Source organism: Cucurbita moschata, unplaced genomic scaffold (assembly GCF_002738365.1).
Source record: "Cucurbita moschata cultivar Rifu unplaced genomic scaffold, Cmos_1.0 Cmo_Scf00046, whole genome shotgun sequence".
In the NCBI taxonomy this organism is placed as follows: domain Eukaryota; kingdom Viridiplantae; phylum Streptophyta; class Magnoliopsida; order Cucurbitales; family Cucurbitaceae; genus Cucurbita; species Cucurbita moschata.
Window position 1 is genome coordinate 430,008 of NW_019268562.1, and position 13,441 is coordinate 443,448.

At 34.3% G+C, this 13,441-nt stretch overlaps 1 non-coding gene across 1 annotated transcript; it reads left to right on the forward strand.

The window, feature by feature from the left end:
• The first annotated feature begins 7,304 nt into the window (after positions 1 to 7,304).
• On the forward strand, positions 7,305 to 7,378 carry TRNAI-GAU. The gene has a single exon. It is a non-coding gene; the product is annotated as a tRNA-Ile (tRNA).
• The last annotated feature ends 6,063 nt before the right edge of the window (positions 7,379 to 13,441 follow it).

The following is a 13,441-nucleotide window of genomic DNA, read 5'->3' on the forward strand; positions in this document are numbered from 1 at the left end:
AAAAAATTATATGATATATCGAGTACAATCGATTACTTGTTGTCTAACGACTCTAATTTTCCATTAAAAAATAAGGTCCCTACGATATGCATGTCATGATTACCAAGTGCAGACATCCTTTAAAATAATTTACTAAAACAATGCTATGACTCAAAGATTCATAAAAAATCATTTAAACCAACAAATATCGAAATCAAAATACAATAATTTAAAATAATGCAACACACTTATCAAATCTAAGGGCTACTACATCAAATGCAAATGCAACTACCTTGACTTCACTTCCATGGTCTCCACAGTGACACTGTCATTCATACATTGTTGGCTTACCTTTACCTAAAAAAGAAGTAGCACGTGACTTGGGTATTTAAAAATACTTAGTAAGTAACCCCCACTATTCGGGTTAAAAACTGCAATCACATACAATCATGGTGGGATCTATCTTTTCTTAAGACATCCTGACCTTATTCTCTACTTCAAGTTCGAGTAAGGTTTGATGTGTAGTACTTTTCTATACACGAAACACATATGCGCACATGGATTCATTAAGTGAGCTCGTATACATAACTCATGGGTCTGATGGTAGGGTAACGAACACTAACGTTGCCAGAAACCACAAAGGGAAAGGAGCATGCATAATATCATAGTGTACATAATAAGAAAGTGTACACATGTGTACTAATTAGAACGAGAAAGTCTCTCGATGCATTTGACATGCAAAATGAATGAGGTCCTATAGTTTCAAATCATGATACATAGTTATGATGCAAATCGTACATCCATTTTATTTTTCATGACATAGACTTCCTATGAGACATACATACGTCTACTGGACAAATATTTTATGGTTAATATACATGGTTTATCAATGTCTCATAGGCACAACGTGAACATGTTAACATAATACGCGTGGTGTAATATGTGAAGGTTCAAGCATTATATATCATTCATATCTCAACGTAGATTCATAACATATATTTCATTCATATCATAACATAAAATGCAATACCCCTAAGTTTCTTAAGCTAATTGGTGCCGTCAACTCATGCCTGCTTAAATCATAAATGCGGAAATTCATAATAGACATTTTTAAAATAAGGTCATGGACTTACATAATCAATTGAAAACATGAAATTCAACCATTTTAAAGGAAAATCAAGCTTCACACAAACACCTAACAAAATTGACTGAAATCCAATATGTCCTATCATGTACTAACTTAAAATTCAAGACATTCAAAACATTCAACCGCCCTATTATTGTCTATTATGACTTCCATGGCCTGCCCAACGTTCACCTTCATCAGTTCATAGGATCTTTACCTTTATCGGAGAGATTAAGTTAGTACGTGGCTTGAGTATTTTATAAAATACTTAGTAAGTGACCCAACTGTTGGAGTTTGATACGTAAACACATGCAATATATGAGTGAGACCTATCTTTTATACACATAACATAGCCTTGGGCTCTTATAGTTTCGGGAAGGATTGGATGCATGATACTTCTTCATACATGGCCTACGTCCATGCACACGGGCCAACAGGGTGGACTCATATCGTACCCCTGGGCTTGACTTGGTCGGGCACAACACATTATACGTCACCACATGCCACAAAAAAAAATGCTAGCATGATATCAAGGCGAACATAAATATCAAACGTACACGCCCGTACTAACATAACATAATGAAAAAGTATCCCAATGCATATGATATACAAACATGCATAAGGTTCCATAATTTACATAACATAACATTTAATATCTTTCCTTTCTTTTTCCTTTCATAACAGAGTTCATTTATGTAACATGTATGCATGACATCTCAAAATTCATCACAAACTTTACATGTAAGATATACATTTCATTCATGACATTTCAGTTCATTCATAAAAATAATGTAATGGGTTTACATGCATATGTGACGTCAGTCTCATACCAATACAAAGATACATAAACATCTCATAACATAAACATAACACATATTTATGGTACGATTATAAGCCACATAACATGCACCCTCATAGATCAAACAATAGCCTAACTCAAACAATAAGCTCACTTACTTGGTTGGTCTTGACCAAAGTCATTAACAATTTGGTAGACACCTCGAAACAACAATCCAACGTCTAATTATTACCTATAGCAATTAATATAACATGTTTAGGAGCTACTAATAACTTAACTTAGCTAAACGTTATGATCAATTCCAATATAACTGACGAGATGCATGTCTTTTAACTGACGAGATGCATGTCTTTTAACTAACGAGATGTATAGGCTATGACCTTCCAATGTTGTATCCACATACACTCGAACCCTTTCTTGGAGGCATCACTACAAACAATATAACCTCCTAAATCTTTAGAACTGTAAATACTGGCATCGACACTAACCTGTGCTTCAAACCTTGGAAGCACGCTTCAAATGTCTCAGCCCACACAAATGGAACACCCTTCCTAGTCTGGTGAATGAGTGATGAAACTATATTGGCAAAATCTCGCACGAAACGTAGATACTACCCTATTAGACCCAAGAACCTATGTACCTCAATACTTGTAGATGGATGACCCACTTAATAGTTAAGACATACATGTAGTAACCTTATTTTTTAATGGAAAAGTAGGTTGTCACGCATTGTTATTTCTAATGTTGTCACTACTTTCTTTGTTTAAATTTATTTCCTTACAAGCACATTTGAATTCAATGAAAATTACTTTTTAAATTTATCGGGGGAGAACTTAAATGAAAACTTCCTTTTTATTAAAAGACTTATATGAAAGTTTTGTTCACTCAGAAGTCGGTTGCGTATTTATAACTTACTCAATGACTGGCTACACATAGTAAGACTATTGGTAAATGACATTTATTCTTAATGATCGTATATAACAACCATCTAATGTATAGTAATGAAGGTAAATCATTATATACGGTAGATTATTATACATAATAAAAATACATATAGTAAATAGAATCATATCTACCATTTTACAGATGTATTTTGTGAATTTTTTGTATTCATACTCTGAAGTCATCAATATAAATATATAACACATATTCTTTTTTATTTTCTCTCTCCTATTATTTGTTTTAATATAAATGTGAGATATTGTGCAATCCTAAAAAAAATATGCCAAAAAAGAACGTGTCGGTAAGGTTGAGTTTCCATCCAACCCTTCCACGCCAAATTGGAGTTAATAAAGAGTATTCCAAAACGACTTATAATTGACAATCTATGACTTGACAATCTATATTTTATTTACATGTCCTTAGAATGTGAGTTGTTTTTTCTTTTCTCACTATTAACTTTGTATTTATTAGAGATTGTATTAACAAGTTGAGAATGACAACACTAAATAACTGTTTAGATCTAAATAGTCATTGATATATTAATACGTAGCAAATGAGTTTCATTATTGTCTTCTTTTTATAAAAATAGAGTAAACATAAATAATTTGATTTTTTTTACTTCGGTAATGTTACCTAGACTATTAAAATAAACTTTTAAAAAATATGGATGGGAAAAACTTATTAAATAAGTATCTTTTTTTTTAACGTTAAATTTGTTTCAAAATAAACTTTTAAAAAATATGGATGGGAAAAACTTATTAAATAAGTATCTTTTTTTTAACGTTAAATTTGTTTCAAAATAAACTTTTCTGTGAACTCTATTAAAGTAGGATGAAAATGAGTGAAGAAGAAGATTGAATAATTGTACAAATCATCTAATAAATTAATTAATCAAATACAGAACTAAAAACAAAAGACAAATCATTTTCAAAATTTAGAGATCTTTCTTTTTAAAGTTCATTTATTTATGACACACAAATCTTCAAATATTTGTGGTCCCATGGTCTAGTGGTTAGGACATTGGACTTTGAATCCAGTAACCCGAGTTCAAATCTCGGTTTAAAGTAATTTAACATATTATATACTGTTTAGAGATCTATACGATATAAACTTGAAAGTGTATAAAAATATCATCTATGGTCCCATGGTCTATCGATACAAAGATGAAAGTAATGATACATTAGGAGATTGTCCCATGGTCTTCGCCTTGAGAATTTCTCCCCTCGATTTCTTTATGAAACATAAAGATGGTGATGTCTTAAAGTGCGTGGTCTTAATTTTGGAATTTGATCCTCCGTCTGCAACTTATTCAAGAAAGCAGAATTTGTTTCCTTAGGCAACCTTATCTAAGATGTATTAACTCCCGATTTTTTCATTAAAAGCGCTCAACTTAATCTTCTAAAGCTAAAGAAATAGTCAATTTTGAAGAAAATGGATTGTAAGTAAGACTTCGATCCTTACTCCCAAATTTTAAACGAAAATAATTTTCTTCAATTGAACTTGCTTTGAGTCTTGTTAACCTTCATGGTCTTCTACGGAAATATTCCTTGGAGGTTCGAAAATCGAACATGATAGGTATCTTGACAAATTTGCATGTAGGCTCGTATTTAATTTTCAAGCTTCAACCATCTTCCTTTAAAGACGGACCAAATTGAGAAGTTGTGTTTGAGGCACCTTCAACACTTTATTTCATCACAAAACTTGTGGATAGTCCTATTTAGGAGATGCAAAAGCAGATTTGAAGGAAAATGGTTGACTATGGCTCTCAAATTTGGAAGAAATCCGCCAGTAAGAAACCCAAAATATAAGAGGCTATAACAACTCACAGTTGAAGGTTCGACTTAGCTCGATTCTTGCTCCTAACGAAAGCTCCTACTTCAGGGTTTATAAAGAGAGCTTAAATCGACGTTAAAAATTTCTAGATTGTCGTGAATTTGAGATTGAATTTTATGAAATTTATGCCAAACATATTCTCTCTGATTAGTGGGCAACTGATCTCCATTTTAAATTTGGTCGTTGGATTCGATGAGTTGTGTCTCTTTAACATACTTAGAAGGTCATTTGAATATGTCATGATTCAAAGATTTTATACAAAGTTACCAGGCCAATGGAATATATCCAGATTTAACCAAGATTTGGGGTGGTAAATGACCAACATACCCCCATAAGAATTCTAAAATGTCTTCAAGAATACAAAAAAACCTCAATTGTTAAATAAACTTTTTAAGAGACTCATTTATGACCTTAAGGGTAAGTATGCAAGATCACATGAGGAAATTAGAACGTGTTTGAGGTATGAACTTAAGAAAAATGACGAAACAACCCTTAAAAACCTTTTATAAGAATCAAGGTTTGTTATGAATATCAAATGACAAGATGTGTATATGAAACTATTCTTAAGTCAAGTTTTACTACATATAAGAACATTTATTATGCTAATGCAATATCTGTCTTAGGTGGGAGTTTTATTAAGTCACTTCTTAGTGTTACAAAGAAATTTGAGGAAATAACACTTTTTATTTTTATTTTTTTTAAGATGTTTATGCACAAATAGTAAGAGGAAGCTTTGAGGTTGTATGAGGCAAAGTGGTCAATGATGGGATACTTTAACAAGATTTGGAGTCTGTGACTTAAAAGATAAAGTAATACATATAGACTAATCAATGATCTAATTAAAGGAAGAAACTAAATCACCAAGAAGAAAATTAGGAAGGTTTGAATTAAGGTTGAATGTTATATCTAAGTTATTCCAACATTAATACCAACACGAGATTTGAGTTAGAATGATGTTGTTGGGCTCACTAATTTCCCATAGCTTAAGTAATTTTTATGAATCAGATATTGAACAAGGTTTCTAGACTTGTTTTATAATAGTGTTCATATCGATTATAGGAGGCTAATTAGAGACAAAAAAGATAACAAGATGAGCCCATAAGCCAACTTGATACCTCTATATAAAGAAGATGGATTGTGAGATCCCACAACAGTTGGAGAGGGGAACATTCTTTATAAGGGTGTAAAAATTTCTCTATGCGTTTTAAAAGCGTAAGGTAATCCCGAAAATCAAAAGAAGACAATACCTGCATGGGCCAATTTCATTAATTCTCAATAATGATATATTTAATGATACTAGATTTAAAAGATAATCACTTATAGTTTTAAGTTTATTATGCATAAAATTATGTATTTAATGATACTAGATTTAAAAGATAATCACTTATAGTTTTAAGTTTATTATGCATAAAATTATGTAAGCAATGATACTAGATTTAAAAGATAATCACTTATAGTTTTAAGTTTATTATGCATAAAATTATGTAAGCAAAACTCGATTGACTGAATGAGGAGCTATAGATCTACAATGTGCATAAAGCCTATGGCCTATTAGCTCAGTTGGTTAGAACGTTGTGCTAATAATGTGAAGGTCATTGGTTTGACACTTGCATGGGCCAATTTCTTTTCTTCTTAATAATATCTTTTCATGATACGGGGTTACAACATTACGAACTTTAAAGATAATGACTTAAAGTTTTAAGTTTATTATGCATAAAATTATGTAACCTAAACTCGATTGACTAAATTAGGANAGATTTGGAGTCTGTGACTTAAAAGATAAAGTAATACATATAGACTAATCAATGATCTAATTAAAGGAAGAAACTAAATCACCAAGAAGAAAATTAGGAAGGTTTGAATTAAGGTTGAATGTTATATCTAAGTTATTCCAACATTAATACCAACACGAGATTTGAGTTAGAATGATGTTGTTGGGCTCACTAATTTCCCATAGCTTAAGTAATTTTTATGAATCAGATATTGAACAAGGTTTCTAGACTTGTTTTATAATAGTGTTCATATCGATTATAGGAGGCTAATTAGAGACAAAAAAGATAACAAGATGAGCCCATAAGCCAACTTGATACCTCTATATAAAGAAGATGGATTGTGAGATCCCACAACAGTTGGAGAGGGGAACATTCTTTATAAGGGTGTAAAAATTTCTCTATGCGTTTTAAAAGCGTAAGGTAATCCCGAAAATCAAAAGAAGACAATACCTGCATGGGCCAATTTCATTAATTCTCAATAATGATATATTTAATGATACTAGATTTAAAAGATAATCACTTATAGTTTTAAGTTTATTATGCATAAAATTATGTAAGCAAAACTCGATTGACTGAATGAGGAGCTATAGATCTACAATGTGCATAAAGCCTATGGCCTATTAGCTCAGTTGGTTAGAACGTTGTGCTAATAATGTGAAGGTCATTGGTTTGACACTTGCATGGGCCAATTTCTTTTCTTCTTAATAATATCTTTTCATGATACGGGGTTACAACATTACGAACTTTAAAGATAATGACTTAAAGTTTTAAGTTTATTATGCATAAAATTATGTAACCTAAACTCGATTGACTAAATTAGGAGCTATCGATCTACAATGTGCATAAAACTTATGGCCTATTAGCTCAGTTGGTTAGAGCGTCGTGCTGATAACGCAAAGGTCGTAGGTTCAGCACCTGCATGGGCCAATTTCATTAATTTTTAATACTGAGTTAAACACTACGAACTTTAAAAGATAATGACTTTTTTAAGTTTATTATGCATAAAGTTATGTAAACGAAACTCAATTGACTCGTTTAGGAGCCAACGATCTATAATGTGCATAAAACCAATGTCTTATTAGCTCAGTTGGTTAATTGTCGTGTTAATAACATGAAGATCGTAGGTTTGACAATCACATAGGCCAAATTTCATTAATTCTTAATAATATTTTTTCATGATACGGGGTTACAACCCTACGAACTTTAAACCAACGGGGTTACAACCCTACGAACTTTAAACCAACGGGGTTACAACACTACGAACTTTAAACCGACGGGGTTACAAAACCGACGTGACCTGCGAGGTAACCTTTCACAATTTTTGTTCTTCTATTAAGGATGAAATAACAAGAAGGAGATAAATCACATTCACAATTTTTCTTTAGATCTGAGCCGATATGTTCTTCTATGAAGGATGAAATTCGTGGATGTCTGAGAGTCCTTTCAGGAACAAGAAAGAGGTAAATGACTTTCATAATTTTTCTTTAGATCTGAGCCGATATGTTCTTCTATGAAGGATGAAATTCGTGGATGTCTGAAAGTTCTTTCAGAAACAAGGAGGTAAATGACTTTCACACCTTTTTCTTTAGATTTGAGCTGATATGTTCTTCTATGAAGGATGAAATTCGTGGATGTCTGAGAGTCCTTTCAGGAACAAGAAGGAGGTAAATGACTTTCACACCTTTTCCTCTAGATCTGAGCCGTTTGATATGTTCTTCTATGAAGGATGAAATTCATGGAATTCTAAGAGTCCTTTCAAGAACAAGGAGGTAAATGACTTTCACACCTTTTTCTTTAGATCTGAGCAGTTTGATATGTTCTTCTATGAAGGATGAAATACGAGGATTTCTGAGAGTCCTTTCAAGAATAAGGAGGAGGTAAATGACAGTTTGATATGTTCTTCTATGAAGGATGAAATACGAGGATTTCTGAGAGTCCTTTCAAGAATAAGGAGGAGGTAAATGAACTGACTTTGAAGGCCAGATTCAGTATTGCGATTGTCAGTAAAGAAAATTTTCCGACAAGCCACATGTCAACTTGCGGGACGAAAAGCGCGTCAAACAGCCGGCAAGCCGCATGTCAGACAGCCTGAGGGACACGTATTGACTATTGGGTGGAATAACGCGTCAGGCACATTGTAAAGTGACGTGTCTCCACTCGATATACGACACGCGGTAGCTCTTCCGACCCACGCCCACGTCTAACCCAGTTTGACTTGAAGGATGTTCGACTCGATCCGCATGGTGCCACGCATCAATATAAAGAATTTCACTTCCTAGCGCATACCTCCAGTTTTGAACCCATGACTCGTCAGCAGCTGACCTCTCTTTCTCCACATCTTCTTCAATTCTCTTCACAAGCTCAGAAATTACCTTCCCATTCTCTTCCTTCTCCTATTTGAGACAGAAAGAACTCTCACTCAGTTCAGCCACTTCCTTCTCTAACCTTTCCATCTCTATTTCTAAAAGCTTTTTTTTTCTTTTCCAATCTCTACTTTCTCCTTCAAAAGGCGCTCGTTCAACGATTTCAATGTCTACAACTGAGACTTCTCCACAAATTTATCCACGGCAGATTTTTGTTGTTGCTCTAAATCTCTGTTCTCCTTCTGATGATCCGAAAGTTTCTTTGGCTCGTTCGCTGATTGCGTGTTCAATCCAGATTCCTTCTTTGATTTTCTCGTCTCCGATATCGCAATTTTGCCAAATCTGCTACGTATCCCCTCGTTTCCAACGGCTTCCACCGCCTCACAACTACCGGTATCGTCTTTTACTCTGCCGTGTTCTTTCGCTTTCAAATCTTCATTTTGAGCCATCAAGAGAAGACCTTCGTTTGTTGCGTCATCCAAGGCTAGGTTGATTGTTTCTTCCACCTTTTTATCAGCTCGACAATCTTTTACAAAATGCCCCTCTGCCACAATTGTAACATTTGTTGGAGTTACAATCGTTTGCATAGTGACCATATTTGTGACATTTGTAGCATTGAAAGTTGGAGTAAATTGATCGGCTGCCTCTTCCTCGACTGCGTCCTCTTCCATGCCAATTTACTTGGCTCAACTGTCCCTTCTTCTTATAGTATCCTTCATGACTGCTGCCTTGACCACCATGACCACTTTTACTACTTTCATGGCAAAAAACTATACCTTCAAAATTTTGAGAGTAGAGTACCTTTTCATCTTTGATTGACGCATTGGTCTGAAGTGCTTGATCGAGTGTTTCCTTCTTCTTCTTCTTAAGTTGTTTGTGTGCCTCGAGAGAACCGACTAGCTTATCGACTGTGAACGTTGCTAGGTCCTTTAACTCTTCTATCGCGCATACAACATTCTCAAAGTTGTTGGTTGATGACCTTAAAATCTATTCCAAAACCCGCGTCTCAGCTAACATTTCTTCATTTCGGTTGAGTTGGTTTACCACAGTTTGTACATGCGTGATGTAGTGAGATACACCTTCTGACTCCTTCATCTTCATGCTCTCCAACTTGCCACGAAGAGTTTGGAGACGCACTTGCTTGACTCGTTCGATTCCTTTGAACACTTTTCCTAAAGTGTCCCACGCTTCTTTTGAAGTAGTTGCACTGGCAAGCTTCTCAAAGCCCGACTCGTCAACGACTCGGAACAACATGTATAGTGCTCCCTTATCCTTTGATCATACCTCTTTTAATGCCTTGTTTCGTGTCGTTGTACAACCCGTGGTATCTTTTGGTTCTTCTAACCCTTCTTCGACCACCTCCCATGCATCTTGAGAACCAAGAAAAGCTTTCATATGAATGCTCCAATTCTCGTAGTTTGTCTTTGTTAGTCGCGGTAGCGACATTTGACCCTTCCATTCGCTATTGGCTTGATACAAATTTATTAAAGAAAACTCTTAAATTTGTGAAATAAATCTCACACACACTAACGATAGAAAGAGACAAAGAACACTCTGTTTATCTGAAAAAACAATCCTCTATTGCTTCTCTGTTTCTTTTCTTTTTTTTCTCTGCTCTGCTTTACGGTTTTACCATAGTAATAATAAATGTTTTTATTAGGTCTTCTAAAACTAAATATAGACATCAAGATGACACTATCTCCTCACCCATAAAAAGTCATTGTTCCTGTAACATTCTTGGCCTTTCATCTCCAACACTCTTGGCCTTTTCATGTAAGACTGACTCTTGGATTTAAAACCCACTAAAATTCTCCATGAGGAATACGATCCTACCACTTCCTTGCGATGAATCCCTTACCCTGATCCCCACACAAATAAATAGAGAGTTTCGTGGAAATGGAGAATGAAATAGATGGTGGGGATGATGACAGGAAATGGACATCGCTACCTATGGCCCCTGCACATGTCGTGTTTTATGATTGTATGCAATATACTATGTTATGTATATGCTATGATATATGATATGTTGCATACAAGTTACGCTATGATATCATATACACTATTCTAGGACTATGAGACATTAGAAAATCGTGTATTGTTAATTATTAAAAATATGAAATGAATCAAGTATTCATATCTCATACGAACACTATGCTAGGAATAGATTGGAGGTATGACTAGCGCCATGAATATATGTCATTCTTTAATGTTATGGGACCTCATGCATTTTTTATACCACGTGCATCGAGATACTTCTATATTATGTTTGGTACACCCTATGCCTATGTATTGTTAATCATGAACAATATGACAAGAATCAAGTTTGTATGTCTCATAGGAATGTTATGTCGTGTTTTAATGTTAGGGATCTCATGTATTTTATATGCGAGGTGCATCGGGATACTTCCCCATTATGATTAGTACAGACACATACCTTACAATATTTATGTTCCTTATGATATTATGCAGGTCTTTTTCCTTCATGGTATTTGGTAGTATGAATGTGCACAAGCTCGACGAGGCAGACCCATAGAGTACTCTTATACCAACCCACCTGGTGGTCAATGTGCATATTCATGGGTCGTTTGTTGGGAAGTACAACATATTCAACTTTGCTCGGACTGAAAAGAAAAGCCCAAGCCCATGCCACAATGTATTTATGAAAGGATAGGTCCCACTATATTACACGTGATTCATATTCCAACCCTAACAGTGGGATTAGTTACTGAGTATTTATTAAAGTATTCAAACCACATGCTACTCTTATGTTAAAGTAAAGGTAAGATACCCATTTACGGATGACAACGTTGCGTTGAAGGCCAAGGAACCAAATTTAGGGCAGTTGCATTCATGTTATTTTTAATGATCCTTAGGTTAGATCAGGGCATTGCTTTATTGTTGTTTAAACTAATGTTAACTATTTTCCACTATGTTGTTCATAAGCGTTTAGGCAATAGTTTGGAACAAGAATCGAGCTCCCAATAGTAGGCAATAAGCGTTTAGATTTTTGGTCTCCTACTCTCAAAGTTTTTCCAAATTCAAGAGCAATTCTACACCATTTCGATTCCAACTTATTCTTACAATATTGAAAGTGCCTAGAAATCATTCCCCCAATCCAATTCGTCATTGAAGAGCTTCAAGGAAAACTCAAAATTTCAATCCAAGGATACACGAGAATACGTCAAGCAAGTATGATCCCAATTGTTCCTCCAAGGAATGTTTCCATAGAAGACAACGAAGAGAAATAACCTCAAGAACAAGCCCAATTGAAGAAAATCCGTTTTGGGCTCAAATTAAGGGTAAGTTTCAAAATTCTATCTACGGTCTCTTTTCCTTCAAATTAAGGATTCCTTAATCTTCATAGCAAGAAGTTACTTGTACTCCATTTTTACCAACTATGAAGCCAAGAAAGTTAACTTTTTCCATGCAAAATCTACCCTTATTAAAATTAGCATAAAGTTTCTCTTTCCTAAGCATAATTAAAACTTACCTAACATGCTTCACATGCTCATACAAAGTCTTTGAATAAATTAAAGTATCATCAAAATGTACAACAACATGCTTTTCTAAATATTCTCTCAAAATGTGATGCATTAAGCGCATGAATGTACTAGGAGCATTAGTTAACCCAGAAGGCATAACAAGTCATTCATACAATCCAACCTTAGTCTTGAAAGCTCTTTTCCATTCATCTTCTATATGCCTTCTAATTTAATGATATCCATATTTCAAATCAATCTTTGTAAATAGATATGAACCATGCAATTCATCAAGCATATGGTCTAGCCTATGAATAGAACGTCGATACTTTACAGTGATTTTGTTGATGGCTCTAGAATCCACGCACATATGCCACGTTCCATCTTTCTTTAGCATCAATAAGACTGGTACAAAACATGGACTCAAACTCTCTCGTATATAGTCCTTCTCCATGAGCTCCCCAACTTGCCTCTGAATTTCTTTAGTTTTAGTTGGGTTTTCTCTATAAGCTAGCCTATTAGGAATGATTGCACCCGTTATAAAATCTATTTTATGTTCAATATCTCTAATGAGAGGTAGTCCTTTAGGTACTTCATCTTGGAACACATTTTCAAATTCTTGTAAAAGAGATTGAAACATAGAGGGCAAATAAAAATTGTTATCGTTAGAGACCAAACATCCTTACTTGTACACAAGTATAAAGATGATTTTTATGAAAACATTCGGCTTCTAACCTCTCCAACTCTAGCCAAACAACTCACTTTCTTTCATTTTTTTTTTCAATTTCATTATTCTTTTCACAATTTTTAAGCTTTCAATTTCTCCTCATTCTCTTGGATTTCTTCTTCAACTAGCTCATCTTGATCACTTTCCTTACTATGTGAGACAACTTGTCCATTCTTTATGATCATGACTCAATTGTTAGGACAATCACGACTAATATGACCTTGTATTCCTCCACTTCCTCTTTACCCTTGGATGTCTCATCTTTGTTCTTTTTTTCAATCTCATACTTGCTTCTAACATTGAAATTTATCCTTTCAATGTTTGCATTTTTTTTTTCCAAGCGTTGTAAGTAATAGACTTAGAAATAGCATACCTCTTGGAGTTCTCCTTCTCCCAAGCTAGTTGCCCTACGATTTTAATA